We start from the raw sequence: 20,170 nt of genomic DNA on the forward strand, positions 1-20,170 counted from the left end.
TGGATCAACTAACAGCAGTGATTTGAGAAAAGCCTTACTAGTCATGCTGGTCACGTGGTATGCATTGTCTGCCCAGTCGGCTCCATCTTTTGCTACCAAGTGCAGGCAGCGTCATAGAGCGGGCGCTACAACTGATGCATTCGGTGCCACGAGCGCGGCGCTACTTTCGTCGCTGCATGAGCCCAGAAACGGAACAAGAAGCTGGAAACACACGTGACCAGACGCATGTAGATTTGTGAAAACGCTTCGTTTACCCTTAGCTGTCCAGATGTTTCCTCGGATAACTAAGTTTCTGCGGACCACAAAATCGCAGAAGCGCGTGCTCTGACGAAGACGTTGAACACAAAGTACGAGCCGTCCCGTACTGCCAAGAATTTTATTTATGTTGCCGGCGTGCCACCAGCTGCCGGGGATACTTCAACCATGATTAGTTATACATAGTCCCTAAATTTGATAGTTGGCAACAAGGGTGTCGACGAGGATTAAATGACTGCCCTAGATAGCCTGCAAAGAGGCGCTGCAGGCTCTGTTTTGCACAAGCAGGCGCGCATAACGCAGTTCTATAAGAAGTAAACGCCACTTTTAGCGGCCTTAGTATTTTTGGCTGTTCTACGGAGAGTCAACTTACTACGAGCATCGGATATAACGAACGGAATCCGCGTGACCGTCAGGCTCCTGATAAATGGGCTCGACTGTAGTTTCAAAAGGCCGGTATAACCTTTTTCACGCTTCAAACATGGACATTACGCGTTAGGCCGTACCTTCGCGCCAAGAAGGCGTTTGTGCCGTGGTAAGTGTGCCGTGGTCATTGAGCCACCTGTGCGAGCAACGAGAAATCCTTGAGCCACAAAATGATTTTTTTTTGTCGTGATGCTGTGTTTTTTTTTCACAAAATTCAGCAGTCTGTTAAAAAATACATTGAGATCATGCACTTCACTGCAACATTTCTGTCTGCGATGAAAGACTTCGGAATTCCGTGCGAACTCTTCCGTGTTTAAGGACCACTTAGCTTGTGGAAAACCCGAATGATGGATGAACACGCAAAACTGCCGCGTTCAGCGAATTCACTGTTGAGAGAACAGTGCTCTTTACAGCAAGAGGAATATGCTGTGCAAGTTCAGGCTCCTGACTGGTTCCGGAATTTTTATGTGCGGGCGGAGTAAGGGAGTCTTGGTGGCGTAAGGACTTCTACCGAGATCTTTGAATTCGACGAGATCAAGCGAGGCCCAAGGAGGGTCAGAAAGGTTGCTAATATGCCATGCAAACAAGATAACAAGAAGCGTAGGACATGGCCGAGTAGCCTAAGGCATCTCTAAACGGAGCTTTTCTGTTGCGCCGCCACTAGTACGAATCCAACTCGGAGTATGAATACGGTTTTAGTTGTTTTTTTTTTTCACTGCGTTAGCATTATAGCCTCCTTTACCAAAAATAACCACACTGTGTTTGCGGGGGGGGGGGGGGGGGCGTGTGCGAGCGTGCGTGCAGCCTCCACCCTTGATGCACACCACACCCCAGTGGGCGCACATCCGGGCACTTACTGGTAAAAATGCACTTCCAACAACCTTCACCGTCCCCCCACCCCCCATTGCCCACCTGTGAGGCGAATTGTTGGGACTAACTTTCTGCCGCCCTAGTCTCAGTGTCGTCAGCTGTCGGAGACACGAGCGCTTAAAAAGTAAATGTTGTACTACCTACTGCGGTGGCTCAGACTTTAGGGCACTCGGCTACTTATTCGATGTACCCGGGTTCGGACCCAGCAGCGTTTCGAAGGAGACGAAACGCAAAAGGCGCCCGTGTGCTGTGGGATGTCAGCGCACGTTAAATGTCTCTAGTTGGTCCAAATTATTCTGGAGCTCTCCACTACGGCACCCTATTCTCCCTTCGTTCTTTGACTCCCACCTTCCTCCCTTCCCTTACGGCGCAGTTGAGGGGTCCATCGAGAAGTGAGACTATTACTGCGCCATTTCCTTTCCTCAAAATATGTCACCACAACGTCGTTGGGTCGTTGCGCAAATGTTTTATATTGATTGATTGATTACAAACATCTTTATTTCTTCAATGTTCTCAGAACATGTGGGTGGGCCGCCTAGTCCGGTAGTCCACTGGCTGCTGCTGCTGCGCTGGCCCTCCCCACCAGCCAGTGCTGACGGTCAGGATCATCGCTGAGCAGAATAGCCTCCCACTGCTCCTCCGAGGGGTTGGGAATGGGGTCAACTAAGGGATTATATTGGCAAGCCCACACCATATGGTAGAGGTTAGCTACCACTCCACAATGTGGACACTGCGGAGAGTATACTGTAGGGTACCATTGGTGTAATTTAACTGGTGTTCGGTATGTGTTGGTTTGTAGTCTCCTAAGGGTGTTCTCTTCTAACTTGTTGAGGGATTTGTGTGGTGTTGGGTACTCCTTTCTGGGAGACGCCCGGTATAGAAGAGCTCGGGCATGCCTGTGGGCGGCTTCGTTTCCTCCTGGTAGTTCCAGGTGACCGGGGAACCAGATGACTGAGACCTGGTTGGGTGGATGCTTAGTCAGCAATGACAACCCTGACTTGTGAATTAATCCGTTATTGAAGTTGCGACAGGCGTTCTGGGAATCAGTGAGCACAACGGCGTTGGGGTTAGATGCTACAGCTAATGCAATAGCTGCCTCCTCTGCGTGAGTGGGGTTAGATGTTTTATAAATTTTTGGTAAATGACGCAAAGAACGGGAAGGTATTCTAAATACGTGTTTAAAGTACTATACATAAGGAATTTCATTGCGTGTGTAGAGCGGTTTATTGGCACCTTCAAGCGCCGGCGACGAAGACCCTGGCGCAAGAAGTCTAAGAACGAGCGAGGCGAGGGACCGGCACATAAGCGGCAGTTCTCCAGCACGAGCCTCCCACGGGCGGCGCTAGCGCTTCGTCGTCGTTGGTGGTGGTGCTGTATCATCTTCTTCATTCCAACTGCCCCGGCGGAAAGAGGGAGCCATCCTGGCGACTCAAGGCGAGGAGACGACGAGAGGGCTGTAATAAGGCTTCAAGCGGCTGACATGAACGACGTCGCGACCACGGCGGCGATGGTCCAAAGAAGGTGTCACCGGTTCGATGATATAGTTGACAGGTGACGTACGCTCTAAGATACGGTAGGGACCAATGTGCTTGGCCGAAAATTTGGACGCAGCCGGAACAGAGAGCCAGACCAATGATCCAGTGGAGAAGTGTGCAGCGGGCGTGTCTTGATCGGACTCATGTTTGCGGAGTCCTTGACGTTCGGCGGTGAAGGAGCGAGCCAACTGGCGGCACTGCTCAGCATGGCGGGTATGTCAGAAAGGGAAGTATATTCTGAGCTGTCGGGGTTGTAGGGAAGGATGGTGTCCAGGAGGCAGGAAGGCTCGCGCCCGAATAAAAGAAAGAAAGGGGAAAAGCCGGTGGTTGCCTGGGATGCGGTGTTATATGCATAGGTCACGAACGGAAGGACTTGATCCCAATTAGTGCGGTCGGAGCTAATGTACATGGCGATCATGTCCCCAAGAGTTCGGTTGAATCGTTCGGTGAGGCCGTTAGTTTGAGGGTGGTAAGCAGTAGTGGTGCGGTGGACTGAGTGGCACGCATCGAGAAGCTCGTGAACAACTTCAGACAAGAAAACACGGCCGCGGTCACTGAGAAGTTCTCGCGGAGCGCCGTGACGCAGGACGAAGTAATGAAGAAGGAAGAGGGCGACGTCGCGAGCAGTAGCCGCAGGTAGGGCAGCGGTCTCAGCATACCGAGTGAGGTGGTCCACGGCAACTATAATCCATCGATTCCCGGCGGTCGTGAAGGGGAGCGGCCCATATAGGTCGATGCCCACACGATCGAAAGGGCGAGCCGGGCACGGTAATGGCTGTAACGGGGCAGTTGAGGGTCGAGGTGGCGACTTCCGCTGCTGACAGGCGGTGCAGGAGCGAACGTAGCGACGAACGAAGTTGTACATGCCTCGCCAGTAATACCTCTGCCGTAGTCGCTCGTAGGTTTTTAGTGATCCAGCGTGAGCGCTCTGAGGGTCGGCATGGTAGTGCGCACAGATCTCAGACCGAAGGTGTCGGGGAATCACGAGGAGCCACTTTCGGCCGTCCGGTCGATAGTTGCGGCGGTACAGGAGATCGCGGATGGCAAAATGGGAAGCTTGGCGACGAAGAGCTCGAGGGAAGGAGGACGGAGAGTGTGCACGAAGGACATCGAGCAGGGACGAAATCCATGGATCCTGGCGTTGATGATTGGGCATGTCCATAGTAGTGAGCGCTGCGAGTAGGGAATCAGGTAAGGGGGAAGAGGGCGCAGGAGAGGGCAGTGGCGAGCGTGACAAGGCGTCGGCGTCGGAGTGCTTGCAGCCCGACCGGTAGACTACGGTAATATCGAATTCCTGAAGACGGAGCGCCCAGCGGCCAAGGCGTCCTGAGGGATCTTTGAGGGAGGCCAACCAGCACAAGGCGTGGTGATCAGTAACGACGGTGAACGGGCGGCCATATAAGTATGTAAGTATGGGCGGAATTTCGTGAGAGCCCACACTACGGCCAGACACTCCTTTTCAGTCACGGTGTAGTTCGACTCTGCTTTGGTGAGAGCACGGCTGGCGTACGCAACAACGTATTCAGAAAATTCGGGCTTGCGCTGGGCCAGGACAGCACCGAGGCCGATTCCGCTTGCGTCGGTGTGCACCTCAGTAGGAGCAGTGGGGTCATAGTGCCGAAGAATAGGGGGCGAAGTAAGAAGGCGACGGAGCGTAGCAAAAGCTTCATCGCAGGCAGAGTCCCACGTAGACAGGTCGGCGGGACCATTGAGGAGTTTCGTAAGGGGCGCGACGATAGAGGCGAAATTAGGGACAAAGCGCCGAAAATAGGAGCAGAGGCCCACAAATCGGCGCAGCTGTTTCGTAGAGGTCGGTTTAGGGAAGTCAGCCACAGCACGGAGTTTGTCAGGATCAGGTAGGACGCCATCTTTGGATACGAGGTGGCCGAGTATTGTCAGTTGCCGGGCGCCAAAGTGACACTTCTTGAGGTTAAGTTGAAGGCCAGCACGGGTGAGGCAGCTCAATATCTGGCGCAAGCGCTGGAGATGCGTCAAAAAATCGGGCGAAAACACAACATCATCATCTAAATAGCAATGACAAATGTTCCACTTGGGGCCGCGCAAGATGTTGTCCATCATTCGTTCGAACGTGGCGGGAGCGTTACACAGACCGAAAGGCATTACGGTGAATTCATATAGGCCGTCAGGGGTAACGAATGCCGTTTTAGGACGGTCGGACGCAGACATCGGGACTTGCCAATAGCCGGAACGAAGATCCAGAGATGAGAAGAACTCGGCGCCTTGCAAGCAGTCAAGGGCGTCGTCAATTCGGGGTAGCGGGTAGACGTCTTTGCGCGTAATTTTGTTGAGCCGGCGATAGTCTACGCAAAATCGTATCGAGCCATCCTTCTTTTTCACCAGGACAACTGGGGATGACCAAGGACTGGCAGATGGCTGAATAATGCCGCGTTGTAGCATGTCGTCCACTTGCTCAGCGATGAGGCGGCGCTCGTGAAGGGACACACGGTAGGGGCGCTGGCGGAGAGGAGTATGTGTACCAGTTTCAATGTGGTGCTCGACAGTGGTCGCACGGCCCAAAGAAGAGGACTGGTGGTCAAACGATGAGCGAAACTGATTGAGCAGGACAAGAAGCTGCGCGTGTTGAACTGTGTCGAGGGCGGGATCAATAGAGCGGTCGAAAATGTCCGAAGGCAGTGGGTGATCGAGAGGAGCGCCACGTGGGGTGAGGGCAGCGAGGTCGAGACTGGAGGAGGGCGCATCGGTGTCCAAGGAAGAGATGAAGTCAGCGGTTTCAAAATGACCAAGGCACTCGCCACGAAGCAGGGGAAGCGCAGAGAATGAGGTGTTGGAGACGAGGATTGCGGCAGCACCGTCGTGAATGTCGATGACGGCGAAGGGAAGAGAGAGACGTCGGCGAGAGGCAAGGAGGGTGGAAGGCTTGAAGAGAACGGTGGCGTCAGAAACAGAGGCGGCGCATACAGGGACGAACACAGCACTCTCAGGGGGAATATCGGTGTCCTCGGCAACAACAAGCTTATGTTCGTGCTAGGCGATAAGTCAGGGCTGCGATAAGGCACGCGGTGTGTAGATGTGGGCGTTGCCTGAGACTATAAATGTGTGTGTTTTTTCGAGCAATAAATAGTTGGAAGTTGGCGCCTGTCCGTTGTCTCCTCGTCTCTTTTTGTGTCGTGAAATCATTTGCGCCTAGGTGGGTTTTTCCCAAGTTTAAAGATGAATAACCAACTAGCCCGTCAACATGCCTTACTGAGCAAATCATAAGGGAGATTGGCGCTTTTGGTCGCTTAGGAGAGATGAAGTAATATGGTTTATAGTTTATTATTTTGGGTGTGCTCGTAATCAGCATTGTATAATGCAACCTGTCGGCAACGCGCTGGTGAAACGACTGTGGCGTCACTAACACAGGTGACTTAGCTTGCATGCGCGGTGAATATGTGGAGTTGGCCAATTTTACTATGGCAGAGAGCAGCTGTGCCGGGAATTATTTAACATGCAGAAGCCTGATCTTATATTCAAACACGCAAAGCCAGACTTAGCTCTGATCTTATATTTAAGAAACGTGGCACGCTTTTCTTTTAAACTTTAAATGTTCGCGATAAACTGCGCCCAACTTAGTTCCCCATCCATCGGAATTCAAAAAATTCAACATGGCTGAACCTAGTAGACGAGCGAAGGCTTGGTTTTACATGGTTATGCATGGTCACGTGGATGCACATCAGGCGATGCGAATATCACCTCTAAAGTTCAATGTCAAAGGTCAAGCGACCACTGGTCATCGGTCACGTGGTTACTGATCATTAGCTATGATCATCCATAGAGGCATATCATGGATATGCGCAGCAAGACACAGTCATACATTGTTAGTCATGGAGGTGTGTGCTTGGTTTGACCTTGGTCAGGCTTCAAGGTCAAACGCGCAAAGCCAGGCGATGCTCTGAGTTATACCTCGAGTAGTAGAGCTTTCACTTTAAAACTCCAGTCATGAATCTATTAGCACCTTGCAACCCAGAGTGTTATTGTTTACTTTATGCATAGTACCCTGGTCCTGCTGAGCGCTGTTCTTGCGCAGTAGAGTAGCCATTGATAGTACTAGATAAGATGAAGTAAAATTGTAGCCAGCGTATGTTAGGGCGACGACTAACTGCTCCTGTCTGGTGCTCACACGAACGCAGCTCTGCGACGCCAAGTACAACCTGACGCAAGTCGTCTTCACCGTCTCCGTTTACGATGTGAACTACGACAGCGTCACGATGTCGTGCCAGCGGACGCAGGTCTTCGGCCGCTACGTGCGGACAGTTAGGCTGAAGCGCATGGCCCGCTTCCTCAATGACAACTACACGGACTCGTCCAAACACGCGGCGTGCCTCGCACTGTAACGAATTGCAGTCCTCAATTGTTCACTAAGGTATTGATTTTACTTTATTTCTTATTGCCCACGAATAAAATATGTATATCGTTGTACACTGCTGTATTATCCCCCTTCCGTGCGTCTGCGTCCATCATAAGCAGTTCTCTCCCCAACGAGTACCCGGCCCAATGCACACACATCGATGGTGAAACCAGCAATCTATGTATATCTATAATCAACAACATGAGCCTTACTGCGTCCACTGCAGGAGAAAGGCCTTTCGCACCGATCTCCAGCAAACATTTTAAGGTGAAAGCCTTTAATGCCTCATCGTTGCGGACAGAAGGTTGTCGACAGAAGGTTGTCAGCAGAAGGTTGTCAGCAGAGGTGTCACGCTTTTTCCAGTCAAACCAGAAAAAAAATCTTTGTGCACGATGGGATTCGAACCACCATCCTTCCCCTCCGCAGCCGAGCGTGCTAATGGCTACGCTACTTCCTACCAACGCATACGTAGTTCTCCTTGTCTAGCACGCTGGAGAGTGTTAGCAGAAAGGCGTCGAATCAGACGGATGCCTCCTAAAAGCCCTCCAGTGTCTCCAGCATTTAAGATTCACAAACGATTGTGTACTTAACATCTTAACTACACATCAGTGGTGACACAAGCAGCAACACCGGGCTTAAGGCTTTCGCCTCACCGCACTTGAGGTCAACAAAGTGCCCCCTGCATATTTTTTTCATGTGCCAGCTCTGGCCACGCAGCGCCAAAGTCTCCCTAATCTACTCCAGCCAACTGACACTCGCTTGCCTTTCCTCGAAATCCACTGTCCCATAAGCGATCACTGATTATCTGTTCTCAACATGCTGTATGCCCTGCACATGCCCATTTCCTCTGCTTGATCAAGGCTAGGAAAGCATTAAACAGCGTACGTTTGCTCACCCACTGTGCCCACTCGTGTCTCTCAACGTTGTCCCAACTCGTGTATTAATTTCTCATAGCCCCCCCCCCCCCCCCTCCCTGCGTGGCCTTTCGCGCGCTTCTTGCCTATCTTCTCATTGAAGCCGTACAGCGCACTGCATTTTAACACGAGCGGACGTTCGCAGGAAACGCCGTGCGTGTTGTCAAACACGCACGGCTTTCGATCAATTCAAGATTGATCGAAAGGGTTGTGACGTCACGCGCTGAGCTGTGGAATCAAAGTGATTAAAACTCGAGTTAAATTCTGACTATGAGGTCGTAACATGACTAAAATGTCACTGACATATAAGGACGCTAAGTAAACTGATTACGCCGGAAACAAAAATTGGTTAATGAGTTAGGAATACCCCAGACCCAGACCAGACAGAAAAGCTGGACGTACTAAACGCAGTCGACAGGCAGCCAGAGCGGCCTACGCGGAGCAGCGCGGCGAGCAGCCTACGAACATTTCAGTGCTTGACGCTGTGCACAACGTCGCTTCAGCGTGGACTGCAGTGAGCGCGTGAACTGCACAGCACTGCTGCGTGCGGTGTGGCCTTCGCATAGAAGTGGAAACTGCCATGGAAGATGAAGAGTAGTAAGGCGTCTCTCATAGCCTTAGTCGCTTTGGGACGTTAAACCCCATAAACCAACCGTGAAGAGTAGTAAGCAGCCTCTTGTGATCAAGAGCTAACTGAGGCTGTGCATTGCGCTGGGTGCCACGGGAATCGCATGAGGGGACTACGTCGCCGTGGATGCTGCCGTCGTGACGTCGGAATGTCAGAGCATTGCCGAGATCGTTGCGAACTCGGTTGTAAGCGAAGCCGCTGACTGCGATGACGATGACGGCGAGCCGCATGATTCCTGCGAGTTGGCAGATCAGATTTTTGGAGAAGCCGTCGCGGCTCTGGACCTCCTCCGCAGGTATGTGCGTCGCACCGCAAAGCGACGCTGACAGCAATGCGGCCTTCCAGGCTATTGAGAAACGCGTTGTTTTTTCCAGCGAGCGAAAGAAACTGCAATCCACCATTCTCGATTTTTTAAAGTCCTAGGGTCACTTTGCGGAAATAAATTGTTTCAAGTCAAAGCTGCACTGTTTTCATTAATTTTCGGTGCTTTCCTCACTGTTGCGTTTTCCCGGCTGTTAGGTTTTTTTTTTGCCCGGTCCGGTGAAAAACCTATGAACGGGGTTCTACTTATATTGCAAATGATCGGTTTGCTTTTGAGGTCCAGTACGCGGCACGAGCACTTGGTGGCCTCTACTCTACATAATGCAAGCGTATTATAGGCAACCCCAAACAATTTTTCAGGGACCCATTAAGGATGAGGCAAAATGTCCCCCTAATTTTTTAGTCTGCTCACTGCCGATTCCACGTCTTTATGGAACCTTTCGGTTACCTTATCATCATCATGATGTAGATGCTTAGGCGTGTGTAGCCTTCAATATATACCTCTTATTACGCTTAATTTTGATGAGTGGCATTTTCAAGCGTAGCATTCATCTATTGCTAATAAAGACCATGAGTAACTACTAACTACAGGCAGATGTGTACAAAGTAAGGGTACCACCAGCACATATTTTTTGCAAGGGCCAGCCAGATATGGCTGACCCTATCCTCCTTTCCTTATCTCCCCTTCTAGCCTGCTCCACGGCTATGGGGTAGAGTACTCTCTTGGTGGTGCCCCGCGACGCAACAAGGAAGAAATGAAGCAGCCGCAAGCCGGCGCGTGCAAGCACCGAGGTCTCTGCAATTAGCCGATCCTGTAGTTCCTCCAGTCACTCTTAAAGCATGCACTCTTCTTCACTCCCGCGCTTTCCTCCTCGATTACCCTGCTGTTGGCTGTACGCACAGCAACCTTCCAAGACCATCGATCGCTCGCCGGCCCTACGTGTTCGCTGGCACACGTGAGCGTGCGTTGGCGCTTTTTTTTTTTTTGTAGCGAGAGCTACATTGCCCGTATTCTCGCCGTTTCGATGTGGCCGGTGGCCAGACCGCGACCTTGAGCCGTTGCCTAGCAACCGCCGCAGCTGGCAGCGCCGCTCGCCGCGCCATCTGGCATGACGTCAGAGGAGGAGCCGGCGTTGCATAGTATATATAGAAGGGGCGACTCGGTGGGCGGCTTCGGCCGCTTATCTGTTTTTTCAGCCAGCGTCCGCTTTGGCGGACGGGGTTGTTGCTGCGACGCGCGTCTTTTCTTTTTCTCTTTCCTCTGATCTTTTAACTCTCCTCTATCTGCACGTGGCAGCGGTGGTGGCTCGGCTCGAGCCAGTTGGCAGGCGCGTGCAATTTCCTTTTCATTTTTCCCTCAGTCGCAACAACAGCAACGGTGGGATTCGTCGGCAGATATGGAAAGTGAGTCGAAGAGGCAGAAAGAAGCCAGGCTTCGTCGTCGGAACGAAACCAAGAGGAGGAGGCAGCGAGCCGAGGAGACGGAGGAAGAACGAGCCGCATGCCTCGAGAAAAGTCGTAAGTACGAAGCGGCCAGCCGAGTGGATTCAGACGAAGATGGTTCGTCGCCTAGTTCGCCATGTCGTGCCAGGGCCGACACCAGTACTGTGTCGGAGCCATTGAGACGGCTGCTTGCCACTTCACCGACCATCGAGCCGTCTTTGTGGCCATTGAGAAACAACAAGATGAAGACTTTGAAAATAAATGCGTTGCACTTCAAAAATGTTTTGCCTTTAACGTAGCCATAGCTTAACGATAGTTAACAACAAAACCTAAACACTGAGAGGTACCAAGCTAAACGATAAAGATGTAACTGTAGAGATAATCAAGCTAAACAAGAGTAACCGTACCTCTCGCTACGCACATCCAGGTATAACTGAGTTAAGTCACAGCTAATTTTTTATGCTCTGTTATTGAACACAACCACTACAAAGTGATGCGACATGCTTGACTCTACCACAAGCGACCTTTATCTCTTTCTCGTTTGAGCAATTAATACGCTAAACGTGAGCGCCTGCGGAATAAACGATGAATTCACTCTGCGTTCTCCTCAAAACGGCACAGCTTTTATTAGCATAAGACGTACGTTATTTTTGTATATTCTTCAACATTTCTCGGTACATTGACGCTCCGCTAAATGCAGATTTGACCTAGCGCTGCATTTTCGCGAAAATGCGGGTTTATGATGTTCTTTTACGCGCTATGTATTTTTTTAGCAAGTTTCAGGCCGAAAAATTTAAGCTTGGCTCCTCGGAGTAATGCACATGCAGCGGCTTTATTGGCTGGTGAATAAAGATTTCACGGCTGCTTGAAAGAGAAGAATTTTATTTTGTGATTTTTCGTTAATTTTACTGACTACTGCAGAAGTCAGCTTGGTCATGGGTTTGGCTCAAATTTTTTTAATTTATTGCTGGTGGGAATGGAAGACTAGATTAAGTGGTGGAAAGATGATATTCTTTCGATGACTCATCTACGCTACTCCCTGGAATGCACTAAGGGAGTGCTTCCGATCGCTCTGAAGATTAACATCCCCTATCACCCCTATACAGACGATGGCATAACGCCGTCAAAGCTACCACACTAGAACTCTGGGGCACACGGGGGAAAGACCGCCGTGTGCACTACGAAAATCAACATGTTTTTTTATTCTGCGCCGCGTCAGAAGCACGCGTATTTGCTAGCAAAAAAAAAAAAATTAACGACTGCGACGCAAACTTTTTTCACGGAAACCCACATTGGGATCCAGAAATTAAAGCGGCTATACAGGCATATTCCTCACACCAACAGTCGCGAATAGAACACACAGAGCAATGCCGTCAAATGGAAAAGATAGCGTGCGAAACAACGCACAATGACCAGCGAATTAAGCAAGATTATCAGCTTCCTGATGATCTTGCGAGAAGTTTCAAATATACACACAAGTTAGGGTACTAGGAAATGCACTGTACCTCGCCAAGGACGGTGTGCATTGTCGGAACAATGTCCGTTAGGGCAATGTTGTGCACCCACTTTTTCCTACGGCTGATGTCACTTTTTTCCTCGAGCAATCGCGAACACCATGAAGCCATTTTCACGCCGATTCGCGCACTACTGAACTGCACCGCCATCGGGCATAACGCGGCACTAAAAATAGAGTTCCAACTGCCAGCGCGTAACTCAACGGAGCTCGATCAGCAGCAGATCTAGGCAGACCCCTGCACATAGCGCCGACGAAAAACGAAAACACAAGCAAAACTATCATTAGGCGCTCGTTCCCCGGGCGACGGCCGAAGGGTCCAGTCATTGTTCAGATAAGCGCGGTGTAGCGAGACAGGCGAGGAGAAAGTGCGAGAGTTACAGAAAGGGGCAAAGTTTACAGAAAGGGGCCACTTTCAGAATCAAGGTACAGCCTTTGTCAAAAGTTGGTTTGGTTGGTTTATGGGGTTTAACGTCCCAAAGCGACTAAGGCTATGAGAGACGCCGTAGTGAAGGGCTCCGGAAATTTCGACCACCTGGGGTTCTTTAACGTGCACTGACATCGCACAGTACACGGGCCTGTAGAATTTCTCCTCCAAAGAAATTCCAGCCGCCGCAGCCGGGATCGAACCCGCGTCTTTTGGGTCAGCAGCCGAGCACCGTAACCACTGAGCCACCGCGGCGGCTCTTTGTCAAAAGTAACCAGGCTGCATGGTTTGCTTCGCATTCGCATAACCGAGCCCTCACGGCTTCCCTAAAGATCAGAAAGTTCTTTGAAAGTGAGAACAGGGGTTCTTCTTACCATACAGAGATTTAGAGCTTGAGGGCTGGCATAATAGCTTTAATATACAACTGAGAAAAAAAACGTGCAGCGTGGTTACTTTTGACAAAGACTGTACTTTAGTAACATCATTGAGGGACTTTAGTTTAATGGTGCGACGAAACAGCGCATGACGGACGGGACGGAATGAGTAGAAGAGACAGACACATGCGCTGAACTAACAACCAAATGGTTTATTGCCAAAGAGGGGGGGCGGGGGGGGGGGGCAATATAAAGCAGCAGGACAAGCCAAAGCACAGAAGGGAAGGGAAGCAAATGCGGGACGAACATGATATGGCATATACATACGGAAGCTATAAACTCGTCACTGATTAAGAAAGGCGAGCTCTTGTGGGAATAGAGCTACCGATGGTTGGCTTACACATGAGTTACTTGAAAGGGGTACGTACTTGCGCGAAAGACGGGACCAAAACAAGGGAATACAAACGACATGTGTTCCCTTGTTTTCGGTTTGGTTTGGTTTATTGGGGTTTAACATCCCAAAGCAACTCAGGCTATGAGGGACGCCGTAGTGAAGGGCTCCGGAAATTTCGACCACCTGGGGTTCTTTAACGTGCACTGACATCGCACAGCACACGGGCCTCCAGAATTTCGCCTTCATAGAAATTCGACCGCCGGCGACCGGGATCGAACTCGCGTCTTTTCGGGTCAGCAGCCGAGCCCCGTAACCACTGAGCCACCGCGGCGGCTGTTCCCTTGTTTTCGCCCCTTGTTTCGTTCCCTTGTTTTCGTCCCGTCTTTCGTGCAAGTACAGTCTTTGTCAAAAGTATAGAGCCCAGGGGGTTTGCTTCTAAGCCTTGTAGTGGGACTTCTGAAGCATTCGTGGCAGCCCTACCCATTGCAGGAGGCAGAACCAGAAATCATCTTACCTTCAGGAAATTTGGAGCGCTGTAGATGCATTACGAACCACACAGTGTGGCTCAGAAGCAAACCCCCTGGGCTCCAAACTGTTGACAGAGGCTGTACTTACCCCTTTCAAGCTATGAACCAATTCGCCCAGATTAGAGTTTTAACATGAGATACGCAATTCGTGAATGTGAAAAGCCTCTGATATCAGGCGCGAGGTGGGATCTCTATACTTGGCGATGATAGTGTTTCGGTTCAGAAACGCCTCACAGTCCTTGAAACCTGCAGAATGATTGACAGTGTTATTTCGGCGTGACTGGTTTTCAATATCTTTCGCGTGTTCACATAGTGCAAGAATATGAACCAGGAAAGTGGAAAGAAAGCGTGTCAAAAGAAATACCGAAATAAATTTGTCTGCTGTTGCTGTGGTGTAGTCGACAAGGTCCCACTGTCATGCGGCCGTTTTTACATCGGGGAGACCGGACGGCGCGTCAATGAACGACTACGCGAACACGCGAAAGATATTGTAAACCAGACACGCCGAAATAACATTATCATTCATTCCGCAGATTGCAAGCACTGTAGCCGCGTTTACATGAATGCGACAGAAGTCGATTCCAGTCAACTTTTTGAGGGAAAGACCAAGTTTTGAGAAGGAAAGGCGCGACTCGCCCTCTACTCCCTTCCTCGACGTTTTTGCACTTTCCCTCAAAAAATGCACTGGAGTCGACTTCTGTCGCATTCATGTAAACGTGGCTTGTGAGGCGTTTCTGAACCGAACCACTATCATCGCCAAGTATAGAGATCCCACCTCGCACCTGATATCAGAGGCTTTTCACATTCACGAATTTCGTAACTCATGTGTAAGCCAACAATCGCTGGCTCATTCCCACAAGAGCTCGCCTTTCTTAATAAGTGATGAGTTGATAGCTCCCGTATGCATTTCATGTCATGTTCGTCCCGCATTTGCTTCCCTTCACTTCTGTGCTTCGGCTTGACCTGCTGCTTTATATTGCACCTCTTTCGCAATAAATCATTTGGTTGTTAGTTCAGCGCATGTGTTTGTCTCTACTCATTCCGTCTCCTCCGTCAGCGCTGTTTCGTCGTACCATTCAACATGAACCAACCAGCCCGACTCAGCCCTCTCCTTCGGCTTTAGTCACTGTTAAAGTCACTGTTAAAGTCACGCTAGCGCCGCGTAGCGGTAACGAACTAAATTGAGGCGAGCGTTGCGGCTAGCACTTAAAGAATTGAGGTGGGGTTGCCACAGTACAGTTACTGTATTGCAGTAACCCTAAATGTAACCACCTGCTGTCAAGGGAGTGCCTACTTGCTTTGTGTAGTGCAGCCATGGATGTAGAACCACACGAAGAAAAACTGAGTTAGGAAAGAACATTTGGGGCGATCAGTGGTACTGATGCGGAGGAAATACCTTATTATCTTTCTTTCCCCCGTCAATCTATTCCAGTTCTGATTCCATTGTCTTTCACCCGCCAGTCTATTCCAATTCTGGTTCTGCCCCAATTCTAATTATATTCAAATTACGTTCTATTCTTATTCCATTTTCATTCGTAATCGCTTCTTTTATTCATTTCTGGTGACTCATTCTCAGCCATTTTCATTTTTGCTTAGTGGGCCTTACTCCGGCCTCTCTCCTCGCCCCTAAAAGTAGAGAGGGGGATTCTACCTCTCCACCTTACACCTGCCAACCAAGGCAGGAGGTACCACTTGCGACGGTTGACAGGTGGGCGTTTTTGTACAGACGTCGACACCGGACAGTTTTCGCATTCATGGCCCGCCTAACGCTGTCTCTTTAAAACGTCAGCTCATGAAGTCAACTGAAGCCGTAAGATTAAAATTTTTGGTACCATGTTTCAAAGTTGTCTAGGCATAAGGCTCTAGTACATTATTCAGAATTTTAGAGTACTTAGACATTATTGAAAAATTTTGGACAAATTTATTCTAGCTCCAAGTGCGACACCGAAACGGGAGAAAAAATTAGCTGTGGTACAATCCACCTACACCTACTAAGACGAACGAAAGCTCTGTTAGGTAAGCACACGAAGGCAAGCACACGCTTTTATATAGCGAACGGCGCGTCACGCAATTTCCGGCAGTGCGAGAGTGCCGTCGGCTCCGCATACGCAGATGTGGCGAGACGCAGCGAGTCACGTGATTGCATAGTTGCGAGCGAGCGCCGTCGGCGCTTCGCGCGCAGCTGTGGCGAGGCGTGGCAAGTCACGTGGCATGACGTCAGAGCAAGGCCCCCGCTCCTCCTGGTTTGAAGGTCAAATTTCATAGCCACATGACCTTCAGCTTTGTACGGGAAGAGTAGAGCTCCCGCTCTAAAATGTTTTCAAGGCGACCTATCCATTCGTGTATTAAAACGGAGGGGCGCGTATTGTTAAAAAATTGGCAGTGGTTTAGCACTGGTTAAACCTGGAGGATTGCGAAAGCAACGAGGAGAGAGAGAGGCGATGGAGAGCGCGCGGAAGCGGGGGCGGCCCCGGCACGCTAGCTATATGCGCCGCTACTGCGCATGTGCAACTGGCGAGCGCGGCGGCGCCACCTCTGAGTCACCCGCGCAACGACGGCGGCGGCGCGCCAGCTGTGCGCCGTGTGACGTCACTGCTCCTGGCGCATGCGCAGTATGGCCTTTCGTCAGCTCCGCGAAATGGCTCGGCCACTCGCGCATTGTTGCGTTCGCAACAAAATTTGGGAAATCCAGAACGCTCGACATGTACCGGTAAGGCACAAGGCTACTTTTTCATTTTCACTTCCTTCTCCATAAACTTTCCTCGTGTAATATTCGGTGGCAGCGGGGTGAGGCGCCTGAATTCGGTAATATGCTGCGAATGTGCGATTCTGCTGATGAAGGTGTGGCGTGCGGCATGATTGCTGTCTTGAGTGTACGTGAATTTCATAGAGGAAGTTGTTGCATTCAGTTGTGCATACCCAACAACTCTGCACAAAACCATTTTTTGAGCGGGAAACCTGTTATGAACGCAACTTTTTCATATAATTTAACATTTCACTATAGCCATCAACATATTCTCAGACCACCCGATGGCAGTCTTGAATTTTTTGCTTCTATTAACGTCTTTGCCATCATCAGAAGCTTTTTGCAATCGATGGAAACACTTAGAAAGAAAGCAAGAAGGAAAGAAAGGAAGAGAAAAGGAAAGAGAGAGAAAGGAAGTGAGGAAGAATGCATGAAAGAAAGAAAGAAAGAAAGAGAGGAAGGAAGAAGGAAAGAAAGGAAGAAAGGAAGGAAGAAGGAAAGAAAGAGAGAAAGAAAGAAGGAAAGAAAGAAAGAAAGAAAGAAAGAAAGGAAGAAGGAAAGAAAGAAAGAAAGAAAGAAAGAAAGAAGGAAGGAAAGAAAGAAAGGAAGAAAGAAAGAAAGAAAGAAAGAAAGAAGGAAAGAAAGAAAGAAAGAAAGAAAGAAAGAAAGAAAGAAAGAAAGAAAGAAAGAAAGAAAGAAAGAAAGAAAGAAAGAAAGAAAGAAAGAAAGAAAGAAAGAAAGAAAGAAAGAAAGAAAGAAAGAAAGAAAGAAAGAAAGAAAGATCAGAAGAATGGAATATTACTTCCAATATTTCCGTAAAGGTATCTTACAATTTTCCCATTTTCAAAATTTCTGCCCGCAATTGTTGCACATATTTGGCCTTAACGCAGTTCTTGTTGTTGCCTCAAAAACTGGTAATCTCGAGGTTAGGTATTCGTCGTCGTCTTTGCGCTTCAGGTGAGAAGCGCTCATATAGCCAGCTCTTAGAAACGTATGGCTTTGGGTGTAACGTCGATTGATTATGACGTTACTCAGGTGGACTGAAAAGATCAAGGACACGGAGAACTAACAATAACAGAATGTTATTGAAGTGGGACTATAAAAATAAAAGAGAAATAATATAACTGCGAGCGAAGCTCAATATTTTCCAACATGAACTGCGTAGAGATAGGTCCGGATATCGAAAATATGGATCAATGGATTTAATTGAAAAATTGAAAATTGTTCTTTTTGGGGGGGGGAGGGGAGAGGAAATGGCGCAGTATCTGTCTCACATATGTCGGTGGACACCTGAACCGCGCCGTAGGGGAAGTGATAAAGGAGGTACTCAGAGAAGAAAGGAAGGAAGAGGTGCCCTAGTGGAGGGCTTCGAAATAATTTCGACCACCTGGGTATCGTTAACGTGCACTGACGTCGCACAACACACGATCCATCGAAACGCGGCCGATTTTAACACGGTGGAGCATTGACCTCTGTTCAACAATGGGTCACAAGCCATAACGAAATGTGTATGGAATACGTTAAAGTATGCTTTCACCGTCAGGGCCGGCTGCTGATTTGGTTGTGAGGAGGCTCAATTCTGCCCTGACCTCTGCTTGCTCGATTTGCTTCTGCAGCTTAGAATTTTCTTTGCCTTGGTAATCCGGCAGCTTTACGATGGTTGTGTCCCCTATGTAGCGCGTTTTTAGGTCTTCTTGTAGTTCTTTTTTGTTCATTAATCATAATCATCATCATCATCAGCCTGACTTCACCCACTGCAGGGCAAAGGCCTCTCCCATGTCTCTCCAATTAACCCTGTCCTTCACCAGCCGCGGCCACCATATTCCCGCAAATTTCTTAATCTCATCCGCTCATCTAATTTTCTGCCGCGCCCTGCTATGCTTGCCTTCTCTTGGAATCCACTCCGTTACCCTTAAAGACCAGCGGTTACCTTGCCTTCGCATTACATGCCCTGCCCAAGCCCACTTCTTCCTCTTGATTTCAACTAGGATATCATTAACGCGCGTTTGTTCTCTCACCCACTCCGCCCGCTTCCGATCTCTTAACATTACACCTATCATTTTTCTTTCCATAGCTCGCTGCGCTGTCCTCAACTTAAGCTGAACCCTCTTTGTTAGCCTCCACGTTTCTGCCCCATAGGTGAGTACCGGTAAGATGTACCTGTTGTATACTTTACTCTTGAGGGATATTGGTAAACTGCCACTCATGATCTGAGATAACCTGCCATATGCGCTCCACCCCATTCTTATTCTTCTAGTTATTTCCCTCTCATGATCTGGATCAGCTGTCACTACCTGCCCTAAATAGACATATTCTCTTACTACTTCCAGCACCTGGCTACCAATTGCGAACTGCAGTTCCCTTGCTAGGCTGTTGAACATAACTTTGGTTTTCTGCATGTTAATTTTTAGCCCCACCGTTCTGCTCTGCCTGTCTAATTCATTGATCATGCTTTGCAGTTCATGTCCTGAATGACTTAGCAAGGCAATGACATCAGCGAATCGCAAATTACTTAGGTATTCTCCATTAACTCTTATCCCCAACTGTTCCCATTCCAGGCCCCGGAGTACCTCCTGTAAACAGGCACTGAATAGCATAGGCGAGATCGTGTCTCTCTGCCTGACACCTTTCCTTATTGGAATTTTGTTACTGACTTTATGGAGAACTATGGTAGCTGTGCAATCGTTATAAATATCTTCCAATATCTTCACATAGCACTCTTCTACACCCTGATTCCGCAATACCTGCATGACTGCTGAGGTTTCTACTCAGTCGAATGCTTTCTCATAATCAATGAACTCTATATATAGGGGCTGGTTATATTCTGCGCATTTCTCTATCACCTGATTGATTGTGTGAATATGGTCCATTGTCGAGTATCCTTTACGAAAGCCTGCCTGGTCCTTTGGTTCATTGAAGTCTAAGGTTGTCCTGACCCTATTAGCGATTACCTTAGTAAATACCTTGTAGGCAACAGACAGTAAGCTAATCGGTCTGTAATTCTTTAAGTCCTTCGCGTCTCCTTTCTTATGAATTAAGATAATGTTAGCGTTTTTCCAAACTCTAGGTACGCTGGAGGTCACAAGGCATTGCGCATACAGGGTGGCTAGTTTTTCTTGCACAATCTCTCCTCCGTCCTTCAACAAATCTGCTGTTACTTGATCCTCACCAGATGCTTTCCCCCTCTGCATTGCTCCCAAAGCTTTCTTTACTTCCTCCTTCGTTACTGGCGGGATGTCCCCGCCAGTAACGAATGTTGACTATTTTTTATTCCTAGTACACTTGTATACTTATCAGTATATTTGACTAGCATACTTCAGATAATCAAATGGTTCTTCGATAGCATTCGGTCTAGCGCACTCACTGTCGACTAGGCGCGCTACCGTCATGCGGAGAAGTGTTGTCGACTGCGTGTTCATGTGCCATGC

The 20,170-nt window shown here is 49.2% G+C and overlaps 1 pseudogene; it reads left to right on the plus strand.

Moving 5' to 3' along the window:
• The window catches only part of LOC149346791 (uncharacterized), a 47,968-nt pseudogene extending 40,527 nt beyond the window's left edge, over positions 1-7,441 (plus strand).
• Positions 7,442-20,170: the final 12,729 nt, after the last annotated feature.

Source organism: Amblyomma mixtum, chromosome 4 (assembly GCF_055824585.1).
Source record: "Amblyomma mixtum isolate Tamu chromosome 4, ASM5582458v1, whole genome shotgun sequence".
In the NCBI taxonomy this organism is placed as follows: Eukaryota; Metazoa; Arthropoda; class Arachnida; order Ixodida; family Ixodidae; genus Amblyomma; species Amblyomma mixtum.